Source organism: Carya illinoinensis, chromosome 1 (assembly GCF_018687715.1).
Source record: "Carya illinoinensis cultivar Pawnee chromosome 1, C.illinoinensisPawnee_v1, whole genome shotgun sequence".
In the NCBI taxonomy this organism is placed as follows: domain Eukaryota; kingdom Viridiplantae; phylum Streptophyta; class Magnoliopsida; order Fagales; family Juglandaceae; genus Carya; species Carya illinoinensis.
In genome coordinates this window covers 28,366,705-28,385,381 of record NC_056752.1, presented here as the reverse complement: position 1 = coordinate 28,385,381, position 18,677 = coordinate 28,366,705, and the positions used below count along the sequence as shown (strand labels likewise).

The 18,677-nt window shown below is 35.3% G+C and overlaps 1 long non-coding RNA gene across 4 annotated transcripts; it reads left to right on the top strand.

Annotated features, from left to right (window-relative positions):
• The first annotated feature begins 6,011 nt into the window (after positions 1 to 6,011).
• On the top strand, positions 6,012 to 9,096 carry LOC122314604. Of its 4 annotated transcripts, none has more exons than XR_006243834.1 (7): positions 6,012 to 6,204; positions 6,303 to 6,381; positions 7,084 to 7,216; positions 7,309 to 7,432; positions 8,231 to 8,412; positions 8,498 to 8,575; positions 8,743 to 9,096. It is a non-coding gene; the product is annotated as an uncharacterized LOC122314604 (long non-coding RNA). The 4 variants fall into 4 exon arrangements; XR_006243840.1 differs by having other exon boundaries at positions 6,014 to 6,204; positions 7,127 to 7,216; XR_006243828.1 differs by lacking the exon at positions 7,084 to 7,216 and having other exon boundaries at positions 6,017 to 6,204; positions 7,303 to 7,432.
• Positions 9,097 to 18,677: the final 9,581 nt, after the last annotated feature.

Sequence of the window (18,677 nt, the reverse complement as noted above, 5' to 3'; positions counted from 1 at the left end):
GGTACGCAAATCAACAGGGGAGTTTATCACGGGCTCAATTTGTGCAGGAGTAGATTCATTGTTTTCAGAAATAGAAATAGAATTAATTTCTTGCACAATCACAGGTGATGGGGAAGGGATATTTACCTGAGAAGGAGTCGATGCCGAGAAGAGTAGATACGGTGCGTATTGGGCTCCATGCATAAGTATGCATTTTGTGAAAGGGAGTAGCCCAGAAATACGCATGCTGTGGCTTTGGGCCCCAACTTACTACTGTTATAGGGCTGAGTAAACGGGTAGCACAAGCAACCGAATTTTTTAAGTTTCAAGTAATTTGGTACTTGGTTAAACAGATACTCAAATGGAGATTTATTTTGTGAGATTGAACTCGGCATTCGATTGATAAGATAGGCAACAGCTTGGAAAGCATAGGGCCAAAATGAACAAGGCATGTGAGCATCCGTGAGAATTGTGAGCCCAGTTTCAACAAGATGACGATGTCGTCTTTCAAACATGCCATTTTGCTGTGGAGTGTGTGGAGCAGTTGTATAGTGAGCAATGCCATGGACAGATAGATAGGATTTTAACCCTATGTATTCACCACCATTGTCCGAATAGAAGCTCTTGATTTTTTTGTTAAATATGTTTTCCACAAGATGTCGAAATTGTGGAAAAATAGTTTGGACACTTGATTTATTAAGCATAGTATAGAGCCAAATGTATTTGGTAAAATGGTCAACAAAAATAATGTAATATTTTGAACCATCAATACCAATATCATGAGCGGGTCCTCAAACATCGGAATAAATTAATTCTAATGGAGCATTGCTAGTTAAGCCATGAGAATTGACAGGTTGACGATGAGATTTATTTAGAGAGCATGAACTACAGAGAGATGAGTGCTCATTATTTTTTGTGGGTAAAGAGAAGGTACGAATAACATGATTAACAATTTTTGACGAGAGATGACCAAGTCTTTTATGCCAACCATCAGTGGTGTGGTACGTTCATGAACATAAGCAACAACTTTTTGAGAAGCCGTGGCCAAAGATTCTGGTAGTGGGTACACTCCATATTCACAATCACCTTTGAGAAGTGTTGCCCCTGTGATCCGATCCTTCACCAAGAAATAAGAGGGATGAAATTCTAAATAGACATTGTTATGTTTGGTGAAATTATGAATGGAGACAAGATTTTTTTTAATGGTGGGAATGCAAAGAGTATCATGTAAATGAGAAACACGATTAGAAGATGTAAAGGATAATGAACCAACATGAGATACAGGCAAACCTGAACCATCACCGATTACCACTTCATCAGTGTCGTCATATTCCGAATGGATGGAAAGATTGGAGAGGTCAGTGGTCATATTGTGGGATGCTGCAGAATCAACAAGCCATTTTTTATTCTTTCATTGAGAGGACGTAGCACAATTTGCTGTGATTTTAGTTAAATTAAACTTGAAGCAATTTCTAGCCGTGTGGCCCATTTGGTTGCATAGTTGACATTTGGGCTTTATATTTCTTGAAGCCCAAATCAGATGGCCCACGCTTGCCACGCCCTGAGGGGCAAAGGAGAAATACTTCTGTGAAGAAGACCCAGCATTTCCAATTGTTCCTCCTTTCCGATGAGTATAATTTGCAGTAGCTATCAGAGTTGCCGATTGTGTTTCTAATCGACGGATGTAGTTTTCATGACCAACCAGCAAGTCATGAATTTCGGTGCGAATGGGTGCTGCGATCTCACAAAATTTGGGTCCAAGGCCATTTAAAATGTAAAGAGTTAAATCATCATCCGAAACAGGATGATCTATGATTGCAAGTTCATTAGCAATCATCTTGATGCTTTGGAGAAATTCGGTGACAGATTTGCTACCACAGGAACTCAAGGTTAAATTTTCCTTGAGTTGTAGTGCCCGGGAGCGAGATTTACCCGCATAAAGCCAGGTGAGAAGGGACCAAGCCTGCTGAGATGTTTTACAGGAGGCAAGAAGAGGGGTGATTGTTGTGGAAGTTGAAGCAAGAAGAGCATGAAGAAGGAGTTTATCTTGATGCACCCAGTGGGAGTGCGCGGCTTTAGAGGCAGCAGAGTTGGTTGCATCAATGGCTGGACATGGACGATTTCCGATGACAAAATCCATGAGATCGTAACCAATGAGCAAAGCTTCAAATTGTGCTCGCCATTGTGGAAAAGTATCAGGGGTAAGCTTTTCATTAATAGTGGTGGCGGGATTGATAGTGATGATTTGTGGTTCAGAAGGAGAGGATTGAGGAGTGTCAGTCATGACTGGAAAAAGGATGGAAAAAAAAAAAAATCCCGTTAGAGGCCTGGCTCTACGGATACCATATAGAGGAAAAACACTACTCTGTTTTTATTCTCAAACAATAATCTGTTATTCACATAACATGTTTAAATACAGGTTTGATGATCTATCTATAGAAACAAGCTATCTATGGAAATAAAGAGCATTTACATAGCTAATGAAATTTACAGCATTTACGTCCCTTGATTTACTGATAAACAGATTTGCTGCTAATTTTTGGCTTTGATTTGATATGGTGACAGATCTTTGATATCTTCCTTAATAGTTGCAAGAGCATAGGTGAGTACATATTTAGCATAGAAGGTGTGCTCCAAAGCAAAGGCAGCGGCAGCGGTGTGGTTCAGGTGCTGTTGTGCAATCATAGTAGTAGTACTTTATTTACTAAGAACTGGATATGAGAGGGTTCGACGAAGCTGCTGTAGCTCCCTCAAGTCAGAGTTTAACCCTATTGGAGAATTGAATGCATTTTTCAGCAGCTAACTAATTTAAGGTGAATCCATATTCGAATTCGAAGTCAAACACTTGGTAAATGCCAAATTTTTTAAAGAAATTTCAGGACATTGAACCATTGTCCATAGGAGTAGAAGACCTCTGTTTTTATAGTCATTCTGCCTATCGATCGTCCCATAGTCCTGACTGTACCATGTTTGGGTTTTATTTTAAATTTTGTTGTTTTTTGCAATTTTAAATTTTAAAAAGTTTTTTCATTTATTTTATTTTTATATTTGTTCAATGAAATGCCGAATGTCAGCTTATAATTACTCTAATGTGTATTACTAGTCGTTGCGTCGTTAAGAAAATATTCAGAAAATATTCAAGGAGAGTAAGGCCATGTAATTTGGGAATAGAGATAATTTTATCTCATCTCATTTAATTTTTTTTTTTATAATTAAGTTCTCAACTATTATTTAAATACAAAATATTTTTTAATTTTAAATGATTAACTTTTTCATCTATTAATCATTACAATTTTTTGAAACTTTTAAATAAAACATAAAGAAATACAAATTTTTTAAAATTTAAAAAAATATTAAAAAATTAAATTGAAATCAATTTATAATTTTATAATATTTTTATTCAACATTTATCTCTCATTTATTAAAATTTATTAAAATATTTTATTTAATTCAAATTATTTGATTACTATTTATAAATTATTTTACTATTATTATATATTCAAAAAGTTTTTATCTTCTCTAATTACTCAACCATTTCTTTAAAATTATAAATTTCTTAAAAGTTATGTACAACCATCAAACCATGTGGTCGTTGAACTGCCACTTGTAAAGTATATCATAAATGTCTGTAATTAATTTATTCATATGTTAGAAGATTGTATTCCAGAATTTTTTGTTTTTTTTTTCAAACAACTTGGTTTGATAAATATACGTAATCATTTATCTTCAATGAAGTTTGATCTTTTCTATAAAAATAAAAAACAAAAATTAATTAGATAGGCCAAGTGAATGGCGGTCGATGAAGACAGTGAAAATTGACGTGATGAGACATATTAAGTAAGTTATTCATAAACACAAAATTATAATGAACTTTTAATGACTAAATTCGTATAAGATTCGGATCGATTCATACGAGATTGAATGTCGACTTTATATTTATTAATATTTTACTATTATATATACACAATTTATCTATTTATTTGTTGTATCTTGTTATGAATTTTTTATTACAACTTATAAGCTACTTTTCTGCAAAATTATTTTAGCACTTTGATCTCTTATATCCGCGCGTCTGTTTGAAAATTTTGCCAATTTTAAGTAACAATATTTTTTGGTGTAATATTTAAGCTTTCTTTCCCTATATAAACCATGACTTATTTTGGCCAGCTTGTATGGCTACAATTTAATCTTATATCTGTTATGCTAATTATCAAATTACTATGTTTTTCAGCATTTTCATTTAATTAAGTCTTAACATGAATGTTTGAGTATTGGGGGTCTATTCATGTTTGGGGCGTAAGACAAGGGTGCGCCTTACCTGCCTACCCACGTGTGCTGCCACTACTGGTATATCGAATACTATCGTCCTTGAAATTCCACTGATTGACCTCTTCCACAAATGGCATGGGTCCATGAAAACGAACTATTGTTGTGAATTTTGTTGGATCCTATGATGTAATATGCAAGGACTCGATCGCTTTATGCCAAGTCAATGGGGATTATCGCTGTGCACGTTGAAGGAATGGGACACATTGTCCTCTCTTCTCTTTCTTTTTTCTTTTAATTTGTTTATTTATTTTTCAGGTTAGGATGGTTGCGGTTGCGGTTGCGGAAGATATGTCATATAAAATTTGTAAGAGTGGGCAGCGGGCACAACATGTGATGTAAGGCCATATTGTAAGTCTCGCTCCTTAACAATTTGACAGAATTAAGAGCCAGTTTTATGTGTGAGAGATAAATTGAAGCTCTCATATATTTTCTTTTACTTTGATTTTTAACATGTAAGCAAATTCTTCTTATTGTTCATCATTTAAAACATATATATTTCATTTTCTTCTAAAAAATATCTTGAAAATATTTTTAAACCAATTTTTTCATATTTTGATTTTATTTTTAATTTTTAATTGGCTTATAAATTTTTATTTTGTGTATAAGACTGAATTATTTTACATTGTATATAAAAAAAATTGCAAATATAAAAAAAAAAAATAAGTACTGCAAACAATGCACTGGTGAAACGTGGTGGCCGTCCATGGCATGAACATTGCCATGTATGTCCCATTGTGCATGCAAAGTGCACCACGAGTGCACGTTACATGAGACCATTGGCAGTTTCTGACGGCTGTTGCCACGGCCACATGGGGACTGTGAACAGTTCACCTCCCCTTACAAGTGAGATAGTAGCTTGGCCCAACTGTGGCTCGACCAGGGGAGGGCACCGTCTGCCACCCTGTGGCCCACAGTTATTAACTACAAAAAAATTACGAATTGCCAGCGTTTATATTATCTGCATTTGTTTATACGCCAGTAACAATATTTTATTACCGGCGCTTAATTTTTATACCAGTAAATTATTAAGATTTCTAGCATTTATATTATTATGCTGGTAATAATATATAGTTTTGGTGGCGTTTATAGAAACTCTGAAAATATATCAATTATATGCTGGTAAATTTGTAGGTTCCCGGTATTTATATTATTACGCCGGTAATAATGTATAGCATTGGTGGCATTTAAAAAAATGTCAAAAATTAATCAATTTTACGCCAGGAAATTATTGAGTTTTCCGGCATTTATATTGTTACGCCGAAAATAATATATAGCTTTGACAGCGTTTAAACAAATGTCGACAATTGATTAATTTTACGATGGTAAATTTTTGATCAATAAAATGCGCCATTGTATTTTTCAATTCACAAATATCCTTCCAACATTGATAGTTTCTGTTCAAATGCATTTATGTTCAGTTTGGCCACTTGAGAATTTTGAGATGAAAATTTCGAGTTTTAAAATAAAATATTAAAATATTATTATTATTGTTTTAGGATTTGAAAAAGTTGAATTATTTATTATATTTTAGATGAAAATTTGAAAAAATTATATTGATGAAATAAGAATTTTAAATTTGAGATAAGAATTTTATATAGCTAAACACAACCAATCTTTTTGAATGGTTGAAATTTAAACATATATATTTTTTAATGTCCAAACTCACTCATTAAATCTTTCCAAAAAAAAGGCTGGCGCGCATATAAGAAAATCCCACATGCCCGCCTAAATTATAGCCCATACCCCCAAACCCTAAAACAAAAGTTTTTCCTCATCTCCTTCAGCACCTCCCTACTTTTTTTCTTCTCTCTACAAACAAACCACTAGCCCCCACCCCTCTAAGCTCGTCCCATTGCCGAAAATCACCACGCTGTTGCTCTCATTCCTCCGGTAGCGGTAAGTCCATCTCTCTTGCTCTCTCTTTATCTCCCTTCTATATGCCTTTCTTTGTAAGGTGGACGCTGCTGAATGGGCAAAAGGTGGTGGTTGTGCAGTGTGAGGATATCATTAATAACTATGGGTTTGGTCCCCCATAACACGAAGCCTTCCCATGGCCACATTGTTTTTTTATAGGTAAGGAACTGATATATACATCCTTTTATTTTGTGATATAGGCCCTTCTTTATGCATATCCTTTTGATGTTGAAGCACAAAAGAAAATTGAAGATGCCATTCTTTAGGTCAATTTTATTATTTCAAAATGCATAAAATGCTTCCTCTCAATTGATTCGTTGGTGCTGGGTTGGTGATAGCTTCTAGCCCTGTTTAACATTGGATAGAGAATTGCGGGTGGTGGCATACGTGTGATTGCTGTAATTTCTTTTGTCTTTTCTATTGGTTTGTAATAAGGTACTATATGCTTGAGAAACTGCTATGAATGAAAAGAATTTGATACATAGAAATTAAATTGGCTAGTCAATGAGAGTTATAGGGCTATACAATTGATTACTTGTAGGAAACATAAAAATGTAATCTTTAGAAAGACTTACACATGCAAACCTAAGAAAAATCTAGAATGACGTATTTTGCTGTCAGATGAGTATGCTAATGATTCATAGGTGATAATGTGTTGTAAAATTACAACTATGTACTTGTGTATCTAAGAGCTACTATGGTTCTGTATTATCAGAAATTAAAAAAAAAAAAAGTCTTGGGATTTGAGTGCCAGGTCTCTATCTTTTTGAAAGAGTTTTTAGTTAAATAGTTGTGGCTAGCTTACCAAAAAAAATTTTCATTGCATTGTGTTTATAATGACTGCATTTGCACACTTGTTAGGATGGTTGTAGTAGGATAAAGATATCTCTCTCTTGGAGTGCAGAACAATTGATGCTGTCCATTATTTTTCTTGAGCAATAGTGCTACTTGAAGAGTTTGTTCATTGAAATGTTTCAGGAACAATACATACAGGGTACAATAGATACTTGACTTTTAAATTCTTTAAACTCTATTTTGTTATGTACAGTGTATTTCTGTCATGGTCTTAATATCTCTTAGTCTCAGGAAAAACTACGGTCATACTGAACAAATGGACAGACATCTGGCACCCCATGCTCTTCCAAGTGCCAATGGTCCCGCGGACTAGAACGAAGCTTTGGACATTATTTCCTTTGGTACTCCTGAGCAGGTGTGCAGCTTATCTTGTGTGTTGACATTTTTACTTCTTCAGTGGGGAAAATCATCATCAGCCAAACCAAGATATTTGATTTTTGTACATGTTGACACACATGTTATGATAAGCTTGTTATAGATGTGTCGATTGATTCATTCATTTTTGGAAGTTGTCATTATGATTTTGAGTTGGAAAATAGAAAATGTTCTCTATTGAAAATAAATGTCGTTAAAAAGTATCACGGTGAACTTATAAAAAAAAATATATATATTGCAGTGATACTTGTATTATATAATCATATTATTGATTATGCCTATTGTTTAGTCTACTGTCTGTCTAATTGGAAGCTGTATTTCTGCAACAAGGTTTAGGCCTCGTTTGGGGAATGTGTTGAGATGAGAAATCTGTGAATAGTAGTTAAATGGTTTGTGAAAAGTAGTGAAATAAGTTGAGTTAAGATGTTTTATTGAGTTTTGGGAAAGAAGAGAGAAAAACTTGAATAAAAATATTATAAACAATATTGTTACAATATAATTTTTGTTTTGTAATTTGAAAAGGTTGAATTGTTTTATTGTTTTGTTTGGAAGTTTGGAAAAATTGTAATGATCAAATGAAAAAGTTCAAGATTTGAAATTGAAAAGTGTTTGTGTTTGGATGATTTTTGGGGAAGAAATAATCAGATGAGATGGTTTGTGTTCTCAAACGAGGTCTGCAAACTAAGGTCATTCATGGGCCCATTCTCTTAAAATATATATATATATATATATATATATGTATATGCATGTAATTTTAGTGTTAATGTGTCTTTTGCAGTCTGTTGAAGGAATGAAAGTTGTGTGTCATGAGTTAGCACAGGCCACTAGTGATCCAGATGGCAGTGCAATGGATGAACTTGTGAAGGATGCAGATAGTCTGGTTTCATGCTTGGCAAATAAGGCAATTACATTTATGTCTCTTTAGATGATCACTATCACTCCCCCATTTCTTTCATCATGGTAAATAATAATTAAGTATTGTTAATAAAATATTATTGTCTTTAAAATCTTATCTATCCCTGTCTTTTTTTTTCCTTTATAATAGGTGGCTACTACTTTTGACTTCAGTCTGACTGGAGCATCGTCACGGTCTTGCAAATATGTCTTGAACACGCTCATGCAAGTGAGTTTACCTTATAACTGGCATTTCATTGTGTTTTATTGTCACCTTTATGTATGTTTTGGTTTTGTTGGAATCTTAGTTTTCTCTTCTGTGTCTTCTCAGCAATCAGACTCTGCATCTAATAATTATTTTGTTGCACCTTACTAATGATATAGACTTTCCTGCAGACCTTTCAAAATAAAAGACTCGCTCATGCTGTCAAGGTGGATATTCTTGATGGTTCCAGAATTCTTGAAACTGGCAGATTAGTTTGCAGTTAATGACTCGACTTGATCACACAATGGTTCCAAAATAAACGAAGACACAGGGGCTGAATATTATAAGTTATTGATTTTTTCCATGGTTTCTTTGGGATGAGGATTTTGTATCATGAACTTGTAGAGGTGTGCAAATCTTAAAGGGACAAACCAAGTTGTGCTTCAGTTATTGTCATCTATCTATTTGTATGAGATGGATCTAGATTCCCTTCAACGTTAAAGTTTTATTGACTCTTACTTATCTAAAAGGGAAGTTTTTATTGATGCTCACGTTTCTAACTTCTGTTTTGTGTTCATGGCCATAAAACCTTCCTAATTGCTAATGACAAACACAATGTGAAGAAGAAAAATTATCCATGAAGAAGAATTTTCATATGATTTGATTTGTAATTTTTTTTATTATATGAATAATGACCCATTACATCTTATTTATTATTAATTTATAAATTATATTTTTTATTATGTATATTATATTATTGGTGTGTTCTAAATGCCGTTAATTAATGCAATGAGTCAATAACGTATTCGTAGTGGCGTTTATATTAATGTTGTTAATTTAAAATAATGTGCCGGCAATGAACTAGTGGCGGCATTTACATTACGCCATTAATTTATGCAATGCGGTGGCAATGTACTCATGGTGGCGTTTATGGTAACGTCGTTATTTTAATTAGTGGCGGTATTCAGATAAACGTCATAATTTATTTAAGCCGCCGCCAACGTACTATTAGTGGCATTTAAATAAATGCTGTCAATTTTATGATACATCAGCAATGTAGTAGCAACGGCGTTTATGGTAACGTCGCTAGTTTATGCAAGGGGATGACAACGATAAAGTCGCGCCGTTTCAAGAAACGCTGTTAATGCAGGTATTCTGGTGGCATTTTAAGAATGCTGCTAAATTGTATACAAACGCCACTAATGAGATTTATAAATACCGGTGTTTGCGCAAATGCCGGAACATGGAAATAGCAACCCTCCAATACCGGTGGATGGTTACGTCGATAGAAAAATGCCGCTAATTAATTAGTGGCGTTTTTTTGGACAGTTGCCGGTGCATAACCAACGCCGGCAAATTTTTCTTTTTTTGTAGTATATATTGTCTGTCCATACCGGTGTGGTCCCTGACCACTGCAATTGGCAAATGGTGGATTGCGGTCTCATATGACATGAACATGTAGCTTGTAACGATAAGCTTGCGGCCAACCACTATGAGCCCCTTGTTCCCACCAACAATCACCACTTGGACTGTCTGTCAACTCAAGGGCTGTCCCATGGTAGCCCATAGCCTCGTGTCCAATGCATGGGGACTTGTGGAAGGCTCAAAGCAAACTATAGTGAGTCCCTTATTCCTGTCGACAGTCACCACTTAGATACATGGTGTCTTCTGCCAGCTTAGCAGTGACCACCCTACCACTGCGGTAGGCAAACCATGGCCCCCAGCCTCACACGACGTGAACACATAGCATACTTACAGCAAGCTCACAACAAACTACTATGAGCCCCATGGCCTCATCGGAGTTAAGCACCAGGGCCACCGGCAACATCTGCTGCCAGCGAGGTGCTCTATAGTTCATCTAACACCACGACCATGAAGATAGGTGTACATGTCCTGGCCAAGCCACTTGCTTGCATGGGCATCACGAACGTCATGGCTACCTGAGCTGCATGCACCAACGCCGTGGCTATGTAGCTGCATGGCATCACCTTTGGTACTACATCATGCCATGCACTGAGCCAACCCATCTCGGCTAACAGGCATAGCCACACCGCTACCTGAATTTTCTACTGCCAAAGCTGCCCCCCAAAACCACACAATTAAAAGCCGCGGGTAGGCTTACATCTCAACCACACAAAAAAAGGAATAAAAAAGAAAAGAAAAGTTGAAGAAGAAGAATTAAGAAGAAGAAGAAGAAGAAGAAGAAGAAGAAGAAGAAGAAGAATGGGGAAAAAAAGGAGTACAAAAGAAGAGCAAGGAAGAGAAGAAAACAACAACCTGAAGCCATCAATTTTAGTTAAGCAAAAATTGTCTACAATGCCTAAAACACCTTGGTTTGTCTCTCTCTAAATTTATGTGAATTTCATTTTCACTAACAAAATCGACTCATGTAGTGTGAAATACCAGTTATATAGCCCCACATGGGTATTGCTCGAATGACTTAACATGTCTCCATTAAGATGGTTTTCTTGACATTAACATGCACACGGGCACCCGAGACCTTCGCCATTACCGAAAAAAGGCTACCCATGGGCCCTACTGGCGTGCTTCAAACCTTCATCATACTCCTGCAGGACAGATCAAGTTCACAAATCCCACACTTGTGATTGTGAATTATCTACTCTAACCACTTTGGCTTTTGTAGCATGGTCAAGCACCCCAAGTACTTACTCCCTCACATTTGTGAGGGTCAACGGGGCGAGATTAGTCTAACACACTGTTGGACCTCCATCAAGTCAATGGGGCAAGTTTAGTTTAATTTTGCTGCTGGACCTCCACTAGGACAAACAACAAGGCTGGTTTAGTTGTATGTACTACTTGATCTTACTCCTAGGATGACATCTCCACGAGCAAATGCTAGGTGTCTACATTTGCGCCATAAAAGCTGCCAGCAAGTCACCATTGAGAATGAGCCTTCACAGCCAATGTGCCTCTGAGCTCTACAACCACCTCGAGCAGGTTACCTATAGGAACGAGTCGAGGGGCTTGGTAATCACCTAAGGTGGACCCAAGGGGTTGACAAGCAACCTTACCACTTTGCATGGGTTACAACAATCAAAATCTAACATTAAAAGCAATTTACATCGGAGAAGAAAAATTCACCAACACCATTGAAACAAAAACTTCGGATAAATATACGCTTTTCAAAAACGACATGCAAGTCTAGTCTTACGAATTGCTCGACCTCCTTTAAGTCTACGACGGTCAATGAGGTTAGTCTAGTCTTACATATTGCTCGAGCTCTGCCAAGACAATAAGGCCAGTCCAGTCTTATGAATTGCTCAGCCTCCCTCATGTCTACAACTAGGTGAGTCTAGTCCTACACACTGCTCAACCTTTACTACTACAACAAGGCAAGTCCAGTCTTATGCACTGCTTGATCTCCACTAGGACAACAAGGTGAGTCCATTCTTACGCACTACTTGACCTTCACCAGGAGAACAATGCGAGTTTGGTTTTACACACTACTTGACCACCCACACAGCTATGAGGGTTAACGAGACAAGTCTAGTCTTCCTCACTGCTCAACATTCCTCATGGGAAAAAGGCGATTTCAGTCTTATGAACTGCTCAACCTTCGTCACGGCAAAGAAACAGGTCCAGTCTTTCAGCTACCTAGCTTATTGCCATTTTTATAACAAGTCAACAAGTGGGAAAGGTCAGGGACTGCTCAGCCTCCTTAGACCCAGAATAGGTGGGAGAGTCACTTGACTACCTGAACACCCTCACATGCATAAAAAGCTAAGCTATGTGTTTGCACCTTACGCAGTAGAGTACATCTCCTGCTACAGCCAAGCTCCGAGCTCGGACCTTATGCAGTCTAGCCCATCTCCCACCAAAGCTAAGCTCCTCGCCCACACTTTATGCGGCAGAGCTAATCTCCTACCTAGCCTTGTGCTTGGAAATATTTATTACTTAACACAAGTGAAACAAACAACCAAAGACACGCTCTAAGGCTTATTTTTCTACAAATTGCTACTGACTTTTGCATCTCTCTTGCATATTTTATCTTTTCTCATGACCTTTTTTAGGAGAAAATTGAACTTAAGAATCGCGGGCAACTAAAGGGTACAAAATATCCCATGCCCATAATGGGGTCACGGCCTAACCCAAGCAGGAGGATCTCTTCAGGTGATTAGAAAGAAAAATGGAAGGAGGGGGAAAAAAGCTAAGGAAAGAAAATGGTGTTAGGAGCAAAAGTGGAGATGTGATGGTAAAGAAGAGAAGATGAGAGATAAGTAAGGGAGGGGCAGAGGATAAAGAGGCTGATTTCAACTTTCTCAGGAGGGACTTCGACTTCTCCTTTAGCTTCTTCAACCTCACGTGATAGACTTTAGGGATGAGATCTCCTCAAGAAGATAGAGCTGCAATCTCCATTGTACAGTGAGGATAAGAGACTATGAGTAACTATAAAATAATCATATTATAGTGGATTCTCCCCTCCCCAAAAGCTCCATGAGCATAGGCATTACGCCGAACCACATAAATCTGCATGTCCTCGCCTCATTATTTTTTCTACATTTTTTTATTGTTCAGTAAAATGGATGCATGGACATATACCATACAGTCATACTGAACCACCGCCAGGGGCTATATACAACACCGATCAAGGCCCGAATAGTCTTAACGGGCTGAGAATCATGAGTCTTTCTCTCCTTCCTGCCTATTGCACTATCTTTTGGAGTCCGACCTATACTTTCTACAATTGGTATCAGAGTAAGAACCACGTCAATAATTCATGTCACGAAGGGGGCAACCTATATGTTTGATTAGAATGCCTTGATACTATTTATGGACTTAGTGTTAAGTTATTGAATATTGATAGATAAGTGAAGCTGCCAAAGAAAAATGGTTACCATTGGGTCAGTGTCGATAGAGTAGGCACTACAAAAAAAGAGAGCAGATTGGGCTCTTTTTATTTCTGATGACACTAATATAGCCGAAAATAACACATATTTTCATTTCACTCGAGATCTTGTGAGTAGACCAGAATTAAAGACTTTTTCCCACAAGTTTTAGTCGCCTAAAATAGTCTTGTCAAAATATAGTCACTTTAATAACTTATTACAGTGACACGAGTTTGACACAATATCTCTCTCCCTTAAACTTGACTAATTTTCCACCCCGCTCCTAATTTTCCGTCACTTTCCCCACTCTCTCTCTCTCTCTCTCTAGATTTAACATTCTCACCGGGATTTCCGATCGGTTCCACCAACACCGTCTTCTCGTCGACACCGGTCAGTTTATCTAACTTTATCAATCATGCTCTCTCTCTCTCTCTCTCTCTCTCTCTCTCTCTCTCTCTAACTCTCGCTTGGATTTGAGACATTTCGAGAAAAATGGTTACTCTCTCTTGGGTGTCGCCAAGGGTACTCTCTCCTTCTCTCTCTATATGTGAGCTTACAAATTTCTATTTTGTATTTATCTGGTGTTAGATATGTGTAGTTTTTTTCTTAGATGTTTATTCTTTTTCTTTGTTTTTGAGTAGTCCCATTTTCCTTCATTTTTTTTTTAAATTTTTTCTTAGAATCTGTATTCTTGTCTTGTTCTTGTGATTAAATATGTACACTAGAGGTAGATTTATCTCATGGAATTTTTTGGCAGATTAGTTTAATTCCTGCCATTTTTGTGAACTTGTGAAGGTTGAAGCTACTAACCTGCACTCAATAAACATGAAGCTTCTGAATAAACCTGCACTCAAGAGCATTAAGATATGTGTGATCTTTTTTGAACCTGATGGAGAATTTACACTGCTTGTTGGCTATTAGTACAAGTTTGACCACAAGGTTCTGTAATATTCTATCTTCCTCGAATCTAAGTAATTAATGGTTGAAAACTTAAATTACTTCATCCAAAATGCTTGTAGATGTCCTGTTTAGGTGACATGTAATATTATGTTTAGATAAAGTTATTGTAGCTTTTATTTGATATGGAAAAATTGGTCTAATACATCATTAACCCATATTTACAACTGCTAAGTTTTGATCTAAATTTGAATTGAACTTCATGTTGCATTCATCTTATTCAAGCTTTTAATATTTTTTAAGAAATTTTATGTTTTGTTGTGAACTTAATCATATTTATAGTCCTTCATGATCAATGTATTCATCCTCGATCCTAATATTTTTGCCTCTAGAATTTGACACGATCACTAGATTTATTGAATGCAGTAAATAGTTGCTAATTTGGATGTGTATTTGATGATTTTGGAAGTTAGTAAGCATTGAATCAAGCTCTTTAAGACTTAAGCATAAGCTCAATCAGTTATTGTCTACAAATTTATAATTGTAATAATTAGATTGATAGAGCTCCACTTAAATATTTGACCTTTCTTTGTAGGTATTCATAATAAAATTATTTTTGCTTCATATCGCAATTCTAAACTTGGATTTTGATCAAGGATCTCCTGACACTAATGCTCTACCAATTGCTGAAGAGTTGGGAAAAAACTACTATTGATGTTCTTGTGGTATTCTTTTGCTTTAGACAAAATTGAGATGTCTTAGGGTCTTACTTAGAAGCCTAACCAGTGGTTACTTTTAAGTAACAATTTCCACCTACAATTAAGTCTATTTTCTTTGATGATTTTTTGTTATTTGGTTTTAAACTATGTTGCATGTGGCAAACAATCTCTCTCTGCAATTAAAGATCAATTTTATCCACGGTTAAACCATTTTCCTTTATATCTATAGCAGAACTAGAATTCTTCTTGGTTGTTGCCATGTATTTGCATGTCCAAAAGCTACTTCCATGGGAGGTTTGAGAAGCAACTCCTATCAGCTCTCCCCTGGCGCTTGCATTAAGCCCAGGTTTGAACCCCAAACCTTTCCTTCTCCAATTGTACACTCACTTATTCTCCATCTACTTTATCTTGCTGTAAACAGCTAGAAAGTTTATAAAATTACTAAAATAGAAAGTAGTTACAAAAAAGTAGACTTGGAAAACAAAGAAACTTAAAGAAAGTAATTTAACTTTACTAAAATATAAGTTAAATTAGATGAAAGAAATGTTCATGATTCCTCGTTACATGGCTGTGCCCTCGTAATAATCTAATGTATGAGTGATCTCTTTCTCTTTTGGATAAATCCAACAGTGTCCAAGTTGTACTTAATCACTAATGGACCATTTGACCATTGTAAACAGCAAACGGTAAATGATGAGGGCAGGGCTACTTCTACTTATATAGATAAATATATATATATATATATAATAATATAATTGTGGCTATATATAGCTTTAGAACCTTGGATTGTGATAAACTAAAACTTTTAATCTTATTCTAATATTATTTCCATAAATGCTTTAGAGTTGATGAGATAGCCACCTAATGTTCATTCAAAAGGATCCCGTCACCACGTAGTGTCCAATCGCAAACCATGTTATTTAAAAGTTAGGTTTAGTAAAGTAGAATTTCTTCCAAACCATTCATTCAAGCTTCAAATAGTTAATTTGTCAAAACTATCAAAAGGAAAGCAGGAACGGAACTGTTTCCTTGTACAGCATACAGGAATCCATTTACTGCAAACAGTTCCCTTAGAGAACAAGCTCCATCTTTTTGGGCCAAAAATCTGCTAAAATTATGAATTTAAGGATGACCTGAAATGTTAGGAAATGTGCTTACACAGTGCTTTCCATCTTTCAGGAATGTTTGGGTCACACTCATAAAACAGCTGACATTATCTGTTCTTAGATTAGGAGGTGTTTCATTGGAAAAGTCTGGAATTATTCATTGGAACTGTAAAAAGGGTGCTTAGAAATTGCTTAATCAATTCTTCAATCCCAAATTATATCGGAGGGTTGAAAATTTTGAAGAGATTATAAGTTGCTTAAAATGGACTAATTATAAAGATGTTTGGATTTTGAAGTTATTTTTCTTTGTCCTGGGTGAATACGTTTTTCTTCTGGACTTCTGTGAATATAATGCATCTAATATTGTTATCCTCCCCAAGTCAAAGGTTTGAATCATTGGATGCCAACAATTTATATAGTTCACAGTTCATCAGTAAAAAGATGATAATTTATCAGTGTTGAAAAGCCAATTATTTACCCAATTCTTGTGTAAAAAAGATGTTGTGTCTACAGTATTTGGGATCCATGTCATTACAAAATAAAAAACTAACTTCAAAAACAGTCATGTGTGATGAACCAAATTAAATTTGACAAAATTATACAGAATTTTGTTTGTTTGTACACGTTTCCTTTGATTGTAGATACTATTTTTATTAATTTGATATGAATTGAAAAAATTATCAAATTATACAGGCTATTGTTACAAACAAATTAGTTAATTTTTTATCGTATGTATTGTTGGGTTGTGTACACAATACTATTTGCAACCACTCTAAGATCAGACGTGTAAGGTAACATGCATGCTTAATAATTTAGGTAACATATATTTTTAAGGACATGACTGCTTCAATAGATCATGACTGCTTTATTTTTAGCTGATTCCTTACTGATTGTGAATTGGCTAACCTTCAAAAGGGGCTTATATTTGTCTATTCTATGGGGGGACATAATAAGTTCTGTGGCATTCTTTTCTATTTGGGTTTACCATGTATTTTGAAAAGTCAGTAGTATTATTGATTCTCTTAGCAAAAGAGAAGCTAGAGGAGCGTCATGTCATTATTTTGGTCCCTGCAATGTTCCGAATGAAGTGAAGGGCTTCTTCAGGTGTGAGTAAGTTGGGTGCTGCTAGTTGAGATTTCAACAATAATTTGTTGCTATGGTGTTCTAGTATATACTTGTTTCTTTTAGGTTGATGCTACTCTGGTTTTATTCAGATTTTTTTTTTTTTTATAATCTTTTAAGCATGATTTGATTATTGTATGGTCTATCAATATTTTAAAGGGAAATTTTCTGGCACTTATTTGATTGATATTTCTTATTTATAGTTGGTGGTCATGGTTGTGGAATGCTTATGTTCGTGGAGCTGCTGGATTTGCCTAGATTTTCTTGTACATGTAGTTCTTTTTTTGCTTCAGGATGAGAAGGATTTGCCTGCGGTCTAGCAAATGGGGAAATGGTGACAATAGTAGTTCAGATTCATCAAATAGTCTTGGTTTTGCAAACGCAAAGGAAGTTAAATTAACACCTTCCAAAAATATGAGGCATTCTGTACTTTAGATACAATTGAAAGAAATAGTTTGGTGGATTCTTTTGGGCTTTTTACTTTTCTTGATGACAATAGCAAACTTCAATAGTAGTACTTATCGTTTATAAATTTTATAAACTTCAAAAATGAAGTGCATATAAAATTTAGATGAAGAGTTCAGCGTTTGATTTGCTGAAAAATTTACTATTGGCCAAGAAACATTTTACTTGCTATGAATGAAATCTATTGCATTTTAATTAATTCTTAAGTGCTTATGAGAAAAAGGCACATTTTATTTGCTATGAAGAAGGAAAAGAAGTTCATTTGATATAAGTGGATAAAAACCAATATAATTAAACAAAAAACAAAAAAAGCATAATAGGGGTGGCCATAAGTATTTGTGGCCAATTCTTTACTATTTTTGGTGAGTAAATATTTCTCCAACTTTCTGGTATAGCCGGAAAAAACCTTTATTGACTCAAAATTTGTGGCGACCTGCGGGCAATAATATTTAGCCCCAAAAAATTTGTAGGCAAAGTAAAGAGGAAAATATTTTACTATTTTCGGCGACAAAATGTCGCCGCAAAAAATTGAAAATTCGCTACAAATACCACAACTGCAATTCATAATTTTATTTTATGATTTTTTTAATTATATAAGTTTTTATCCATTTATACCAAATGATCTTCTTTTCCTTCTTCATAACAAATAAAATATGTTTCTTTCTCACAAGCATTGAAGAATGAATTGAAATTTTATTGATTTCATTCTAGCAAGTAAAATTTTTCTTGGCCAACAATAAATTTCTCGGCAAAACAAATTCTGAACACCTCATCTAAAATCTATATATTTTTTATTTCTTATTTTTTTCCTTGAGAAAACAATAAAATGATGTTATTTGTAAGTGTCACTCAATGTTTGATGACTTGATCGTGGGTATCTGTATGCACCTAGAGAAAATATATTTATATTTTTGATGGAAATATGCTTCACTGCATTCATTTATAAACAAAGTTACAGCTGTGACTTATC